The sequence below is a fragment of the Arachis ipaensis genome, chromosome B4, assembly GCF_059453495.1.
Source record: "Arachis ipaensis isolate K30076 ecotype BB chromosome B4, ASM5945349v1, whole genome shotgun sequence".
NCBI classification, from domain to species: domain Eukaryota; kingdom Viridiplantae; phylum Streptophyta; class Magnoliopsida; order Fabales; family Fabaceae; genus Arachis; species Arachis ipaensis.
Window position 1 is genome coordinate 100,214,683 of NC_142439.1, and position 8,390 is coordinate 100,223,072.

Below are 8,390 nucleotides of genomic sequence, written 5' to 3' on the forward strand. Positions count from 1 at the left end.
TAGAACGGAAGTGTTTGTCAGGCACGTGTTCATAGGGGAGAATGGTGATGAGCGTCACACATAATCATCACCTTCATCACGTTCTTGGGTGTGAATAGATATCTTAGAAGTGAAATAAGATGAATTGAATAGAAAACAGTAGTACTTGCATTAATCTTTGAGGAACAGCAGAGCTCCACACCTTAATCTATGGAGTGTAGAAACTCTACCGTTAAAAGTACATAAGTGAAGGTCCAGGCATGGCCGAGATGGCCAGCCCCCTATTGTGATCTAAGATAGCATACAACTGATCAAAGATACCTAATACAATAGTAAAAGGTCCTATTTATAATAAACTAGCTACTAGGGTTTACATGAGTAAGTAATTGATGCATAAATCCACTTCCTGGGCCCACTTGGTGTGTGTTTGGGCTGAGCCTGAGTGTTTCACGTGTAGAGGTCTTTCTTGGAGTTGAACGCCAGCTTTTGTGCCAGTTTGGGCGTTCAACTCTGGTTTTGGCTCCTTTTCTGGCGCTGGATGCCAGGTTTGGGTAGAAGGCTGGCGTTGAACGCCAGTTTACCTCGTCTATTCTTGGCCAAAGTATGAACTATTATATATTTCTGGAAAGCCCTGGATGTCTACTTTCCAACGCAATTGGAAGCGCGCCATTTCGAGTTCTGTAGCTCCAGACAATCCACTTTGAGTGTAGGGAGGTCAGAATCCAACAGCATCAGCAGTCCTTCTTCAACCTCTGAGTCTGATTTCTGCTCAAGTCCCTCAATTTCAGCCAAAAAATACCTGAAATCACAGAAAAACACACAAACTCATAGTAAAGTCCAGAAATGTGAATTTAACATAAAAACTAATGAAAACATCCCTAAAAGTAACTAGATCCTACTAAAAACATACTAAAAACAATGTCAAAAAGCGTATAAATTATCCACTCATCAATACACAATTTTAAAATCCTAACCTCATAAAATTACAAGATTCAAAAGGGTTAATGGTTTCTTACCTCATTCATTGATGATTGGGGTAAAACCTAACAATTATCCAATGTTAGATTGCACTTAAACCACAAAAATCATCAAAATCTCTTAATATCCAAACCAAAAATGTGGAAAAGAGAGAAACTGAGAACTGGACATGAAAATTAAATATCCCTACCACTTTTTTGGATTAGAATAAAAAAGCTTAACAAGACGAATACGTAGCCACAAACGGTGCGGCGATTGAAACTTCGGTTGAATGTTATGGGCGATTGAACGTTGGTGTGAATAGTGGACTAAGGGTTTGGTTCCCCCCTTCCCAAACTCAGCGTGTTTCACTATTTGGAGTGTGAAAGTGAGGCTGAAACCTCATAATTGGACTTATATATGTTGGGCCTTGGGCCCAATTTAAGTCCGGTCCATTCGGTTTAGCTCGTTGGTCCAATTTCGGGCCAAAACCTTTAAAATTAGTGTTTAATTTATATTTTAATTAACTTTACTTCTTCAAATTATAAAATTTAATTTTTTTATTTCTTGAACTCATAATTTATTTATTACTTAATTATTTCTTAATTTACCGGTACGTGTCTTTACGCATTTTTCGAAATAAACTACATTCCCTCGCTTGGAAAAATCCTCCGAGTAAAAAAAAATCACCATTAACTTTTTTCAAATTATAAAACCTAATTTTTCCAATTCTTTTTTTTTTCCATATTTAATGAATTACTTATTTGATTATTATTTAACCGAGTTTTACATTAGACAAAAAGGTATATACCAATTTTCTGATATTGAAGTGTTACAAAACACTTCTTCAGTTTTTGCTCTTTGTGTTACTACTTGTTCTTCTCTTGATCTATGGCATAAATATCCTAGACATTCTGCACTCAAGATTGTAAAGTTCATAATGAATAAATATAACATTTCAGTGAATAATAAAATGTCTAATCAGACTTTAAGAGTTTGTGAAAATTGTGCTCAAGTTGAATTACATAGATTGCCTTTTCTTCACTCTACTTCTGTTTACAATTTTCCATTACATTTAGTTTACACTGATGTATAGAGACCATCTCTAGTGATATCTCATATGGATTTTAGATATTATATTACTTTTATAGATGTCTTTTCTAGATATACATGTACATGTCTTTTAGTAAACAAGTCACAAGTTTTCACTATTTTCATTCAATATAAGAATTATATAGAAAACTTAACTGACTGTAAAATTAGAGAGCTCCAATATGATAATGGATCTAAATACACCTTACACTCTTTTAATTCTTTCTTGCTAGATCATGGTATACAACAAAGGTATTCATGTCCTTATGTGCCATAGCAAAATGGTCGTGTAGAGAAGAAACATAGACATCTTAGTGAAATGAGCTTGTCTATATTGTCCACTGCATTCATGCCCATCACTTTTTGGGATGAGGCTGTGATCACGTCTACATATTTGATTAATGGACTCCCTACACAAGTTCCTACTAACACCATTTGAATTGCTAATGAAATAACAACCAGATTATCTTTTTCTTCGGATCTTTGGTAGTGCTTATTTTTCTCATTTAAGACCATATAATCCAACTAAACTTGATTATAGGTCTCATAAGTGTGTTTTTATTGGATATGCTCTTAATTATAAAGGATATAAATGTGACAATGACCAATTTACATAGGTTAGGAATTTGATTATCAAAATGGAAATTGGAGTTGTAAGTATAGCCCTAACCCAACAAATTGGCCATCAATCAAATGTTATCATAATACAAAATAAATTATAACCGAGTGTATTTAGCTCCCGGGTCGTCTTCCCTAGGAGTTGCAATAAAATGTACATTTATTGGCTATGAAGGAGAGAGCATGGGGGATTGGGAAATGAAAGTAAGAGAGCAAGTAATGTAAATAGCAAGGAATTAAAGCAAGCATGCAAGAAATTTAAAAGAAAGCAATTAAAGAAATCTTGGTAAGAAGTGGGTAATCTAGGTTTCCTATCCTAGTTGTGGACCACAAACATAGCAATTGAATGGAATCAATCCAAACTAGTCAATCCTCCTTGAGAATTAGTCAAAAAGCCATAATTGGACTCAATCCATAAGTCCTAGTCAACTCACTAATGACTTAGTGAAAGACTAGCGTCAATAAAAACCAAACCAATTAACTATTCTCACACAATGCAGAATGGACATCAACAACTCAATTCCACCCAAACACCCAATTTCTCAACCAAGAGTGTGGAAACTAAACATGTAAGAATTTAAACATCAAAGCAATAAAAGTCAAAGGAATTAAATACAAGTAAAGGAAGCTTAAAATGCAAGAAACCTCTTGGCAAGTGATGAGCGGATAATTTATACGCTTTTTGGCATTATTTTTAGTATATTTTTAGTAGAATCTAGTTACTTTAGGGATGTTTTCATTAGTTTTTATGTTAAATTCACATTTCTGGACTTTACTATGAGTTTGTGTGTTTTTCTGTGATTTCAGGTATTTTCTGGCTGAAATTGAGGGACTTGAGCAAAAATCAGATTCAGAGGTTGAAGAAGGACTGCTGATGCTGTTGGATTCTGACCTCCCTGCACTCAAAGTGGATTTTCTAGAGCTACAGAACTCAAAATGGCGCACTTCCAATTGCGTTGGAAAGTAGACATCCAGGGATTTCCAGAAATATATAATAGTCCATACTTTGGCCGATTTTAGACGATGCAAAAGGGCGTTGAACGTCAGTTCTACGCTGCAGTCTGGAGTTAAACGCCAGAAACACGTCACGAACCAGAGTTGAACGCCAAAAACACGTTACAACTTGGCGTTCAACTCCAGAAGAAGCCTCTACACGTGTAAACTTTAAGCTCAGCCCAAGCACACACCAAGTGGGCCCCAGAAGTGGATTTATGCATCATTTACTTATCTCTGTAAACCATAGTAACTAGTTTAGTATAAATAGGACCTTTTACTATTATATTAGGCATCTTTTGATCATTTTTAGATCTCTAGACCTCCATGGGAGGCTGGCCATTCAGCCATGCTTACCCTATTATCACTTATGTATTTTCAAACGGTAGAGTTTCTACACTCCATAGATTAAGGTGTGGAGCTCTGCTGTTCCTCATGAATTAATGCAAAGTACTACTGTTTTTCTATTCAATTCAACTTATTCCACTTCTAAGATATTCATTCGCACTTCAATATGAATGTGATGAACGTGACAATCATCATCATTCCCCCACGAACGCGTGCCTGACAACCACTTCCGTTCCACCTTAGATTGAATGAATATCTCTTGGATCTCTTAATCAGAATCTTCGTGGTATAAGCTAGATTGATGACAGCATTCATGAGAGTCCGGAAAGTCTAAACCTTGTCTGTGGTATTCCGAGTAGGACTCAGGGATTGAATGACTGTGACGAGCTTCAAACTCGCGAGTACTGGGCGTAGTGACAGACGCAAAAGGATAGTAAATCCTATTCCAGTATGATCGAGAACCTCTAGATGATTAGCCTTGCAGTGACAGCGCATTAGACCATTTTCACAGAGAGGATGGGATGCAGCCATTGACGACGGTGATGCCTCCAGATGATTAGCCATGCAGTGACAGCGCATCAGACCATTTTCACATAGAGGATGAAAAGTAGCCATTGATAACGGTGATGCCCTCACATAAAGCCAGCCATGGAAAGGAGTAAGATTGATTGGATAAAGACAGCAGGAAAGAAGAGAGTCAGAGGAACGAAAGCATCTCTATACGCTTATCTGAAATTCTCACCAATGATATACATAAGTATTTCTATCTTTATTTTCTATTTATTTATTATTATTATTCGAAAAATCCATAACCATTTGATATCCGCCTGACTGAGATATACAAGATGACCATAGCTTGCTTCATACCAACAATCTCTGTCGGATCGACCCTTACTCATGTAAGGTTTTATTACTTGGACGACCCAGTGCACTTGCTGGTTAGTTGTGCGAAGTTGTGAAGTTATGTTTGGACCATGGTATTGTGCACCAGTTATTGGCGCCATTGCCAGGGAGAGAACGAACAACAAATTTTACAACCTCAGAGTAACAATTTCGCATACCAAGTTTTTGGCGCCGTTGCCGGGGATTGTTCGAGTTTGGACAACTGACGGTTCATCGTGTTGCTCAGATTGGGTAATTTTCTTCTTATTTTATTTTCAAAAAATTTTCAAAAATTTTTTCAAAAATATTTTCTTCTTTTTTTTTGTTTTTCCCAATTAATTTTCGAAAAAAAAATTTCAAAAAAATTATATTTTTCTTCAGAATTTTTAAGAATGAATTCTAGTGTTTCATGAAGCATGTTGAAGCCTGGCTGGCTGTAAAGCCAAGTCTAATTCTTTTGGATAGGGGCTTCCAACCGTCAGCATAGAGGCAAGTTAATTTGAATATCAGCTATTGCATGCCTGATTTATATCCTAAAGCTGACTGGCTATTAAGCCATGTCCAACCCTTTGATTGGAACTTTGGGCTAATATTGAAAGATTCCTGGAATTCTTCTTAAAGATTTTAGAATTCTTATTTTCTTTTTCACATTAATTTTTGAAAAATCCAAAAAAAAAATCATAAAATCATAAAAATCAAAAATATTTTGTGTTTCTTGTTTGAGTCTTGAGTCAATTTTTAAGTTTGGTGTCTTGCATGTTTTCTAAAAATTTTATGCATTTTTCGAAAATTCATGCATTCATAGTGTTCTTCATGATCTTCAAGTTGTTCCTGGCCAGTCTTCTTGTTTGATCTTGATGTTTTCTTGTTTTGTGTCTTCTCTTGTTTTTCATGTGCATTTTTGCATTCATAGTGCCAGAACATGAAAGATTTCTAAGTTTGGTGTCTTGCATGTTTTCTTTGCATTGAAAATTTTTCAAAAGTATGTTCTTGATGTTCATCATGATCTTCAAAGTGTTCTTGGTGTTCATCTTGACATTCATAGCATTCTTGCATGCATTCATTGTTTTGATCCATAACTTTCATGCATTGAATCTTTTTCATGTTTTTCTCTTTCATCATTAAAAATTAAAAAAAAAATAAAAAAAAATATCTTTTCCTTTTTCACTCATAAATTCGAAAATTTGAGTTGACTTTTTCAAAACTTTTTAAAATTTAGTTGTTTCTTATGAGTCAAATCAAATTTTCAATTTAAAAATCTCATCTTTTTCAAAATCTTTTTCAAAAATCAAATCTTTTTCATTTTTCTTATTTATTTTCGAAAATTTTAAAAATATTTTTCAAAAATCTTTTCTTAATTTTATCTTATAATTTTCGAAAATATTCTCATTAATTAATGTTTTGATTCAAAAATTTCAAGTTTGTTACTTGCTTGTCAAGAAAGATTCAAACTTTAAGTTCTAGAATCATATCTTGTGATTTCTTGTGAGTCAAGTCATTAATTATGATTTTAAAAATCAAATCTTTTTCAAAACTAATTCCAATCATATCTTTCTATCATATCTTTTTTTTAAAAAAAAATCTTATCTTTTTCAAAAATTTGATTTTCAAATATCTTTTCTAACTTCTTATCTTCTTATCTTTTCAAAATTGATTTTCAAATCTTTTTCAACTAACTAATTGACTTTTTGTTTGTTTCTTATCTTTTTCAAAACTACCTAACTAACTCTCTCTCTCTAATTTTCGAAAATATCTCCCTCTTTTTCAAAAATTCTTTTTAATTAACTAATTGTTTCAATTTTTATTTTAACTTGATTTCATTCCTAATTTTCGAAAATCACTAACCCCTTTTCAAAATTTTATTTTCGAAAATCCTCTTTCTCTCTCATCTCCTTCTATTTATTTATTCATCTACTAACACTTTATCTCACACAAATTCGAACCCCCTCTTCCATCTGTGTTCGAATTTTCTCTACTTCCCTTCTTTACATTACATTCTTTTCTTCTTCTACTCACACAGGGGAACCTCTATACCTGGGCAAAAAGGATCCCTATTATTATTATTTTTCTGTTCCCTCTTTTTCATATGAGCAGGAGCAAGGATAAGAACATTCTTGTTGAAGCAGACCCTGAACCTGAAAGGACTCTGAAGAGGAAACTAAGAGAAGCTAAAATACAACAATCTAGAGATAACCTTACAGAAATTTTCGAACAAGAAGAGGATATGGCAGTCGAAAATAATAATAATGCAAGGAGGATGCTTGGTGACTTTACTGCACCTAATTCTAATTTACATGGAAGAAGCATCTCCATCTCTACCATTGGAGCAAACAATTTTGAGCTGAAACCTCAATTAGTTTCTCTAATGTAGCAAAATTGCAAGTTTCATGGACTTCCATCTGAAGATCCTTTTCAGTTCTTAACTGAATTCTTGCAGATCTGTGATACTGTTAAGACTAATAGAGTAGATCCTGAAGTCTACAGGCTCATGCTTTTCCCTTTTGCTGTGAGAGACAGAGCTAGATTATGGTTGGACTCTCAACCTAAGGATAGCCTGAACTCTTGGGATAAGCTGGTCACGGCTTTCTTAGCCAAGTTCTTTCCTCCTCAAAAGTTGAGCAAGCTTAGAGTGGATGTTCAAACCTTCAGACAGAAAGAAGGTGAATCCCTCTATGAAGCTTGGGAGAGATACAAGCAACTGACCAAAAAGTGTCCTTCTGACATGCTTTCAGAATGGACCATCCTGGATATATTCTATGATGGTCTGTCTGAATTAGCTAAGGTGTCATTGGATACTTCTGCAGGTGGATCCATTCACCTAAAGAAAACGCCTGCAGAAGCTCAAGAACTCATTGACATGGTTGCTAATAATCAGTTCATGTACACTTCTGAGAGGAATCCTGTGGGTAATGGGACGCCTCAGAAGAAGGGAGTTCTTGAAATTGATACTCTGAATGCCATATTCGCTCAGAACAAAATATTGACTCAGCAAGTCAATATGATTTCTCAGAGTCTGAATGGAATGCAAGCTGCATCTAACAGTACTCAAGAGGCATCTGCTGAAGAAGAAGCTTATGATCCTGAAAACCCTGCAATAGCAGAGGTGAATTACATGGGTGAACCATATAGAAACACCTATAATCCCTCATGGAGAAATCCCCCAAATCTCTCATGGAAGGATCAACAAAAGCCTCAATAAGGCTTTAATAATGGTGGAAGAAATATGTTTAACAACAGTAAACCTTTTCCATCATCCACTCAGCAACAGACAGAGAACTCTGAACAAAATACCTCTAATTTAGCAAACTTAGTCTCTGATCTATCTAAGGCCACTGTAAGTTTCATGAATGAAACAAGGTCCTCCATTAGAAATTTGGAGGCACAAGTGGGCCAGCTGAGTAAAAGGATCACTGAAATCCCTCCTAGTACTCTCCCAAGCAATACAGAAGAAAATCCAAAAGGAGAGTGCAAGGCCATTGATATAACCATCATGGCCGAATCCAAAGAGGAAGGGGAGGACG

At 35.1% G+C, this 8,390-nt stretch overlaps 1 non-coding gene across 1 annotated transcript; it reads right to left on the reverse strand.

Annotated features, from left to right (window-relative positions):
• Nucleotides 1-7,489: 7,489 nt before the first annotated feature.
• LOC148568563 (small nucleolar RNA R71) lies at nucleotides 7,490-7,597 on the reverse strand. Its single transcript, XR_015881750.1, has one exon. It is a non-coding gene; the product is annotated as a small nucleolar RNA R71 (small nucleolar RNA).
• Between the last annotated feature and the right edge of the window lie 793 nt (nucleotides 7,598-8,390).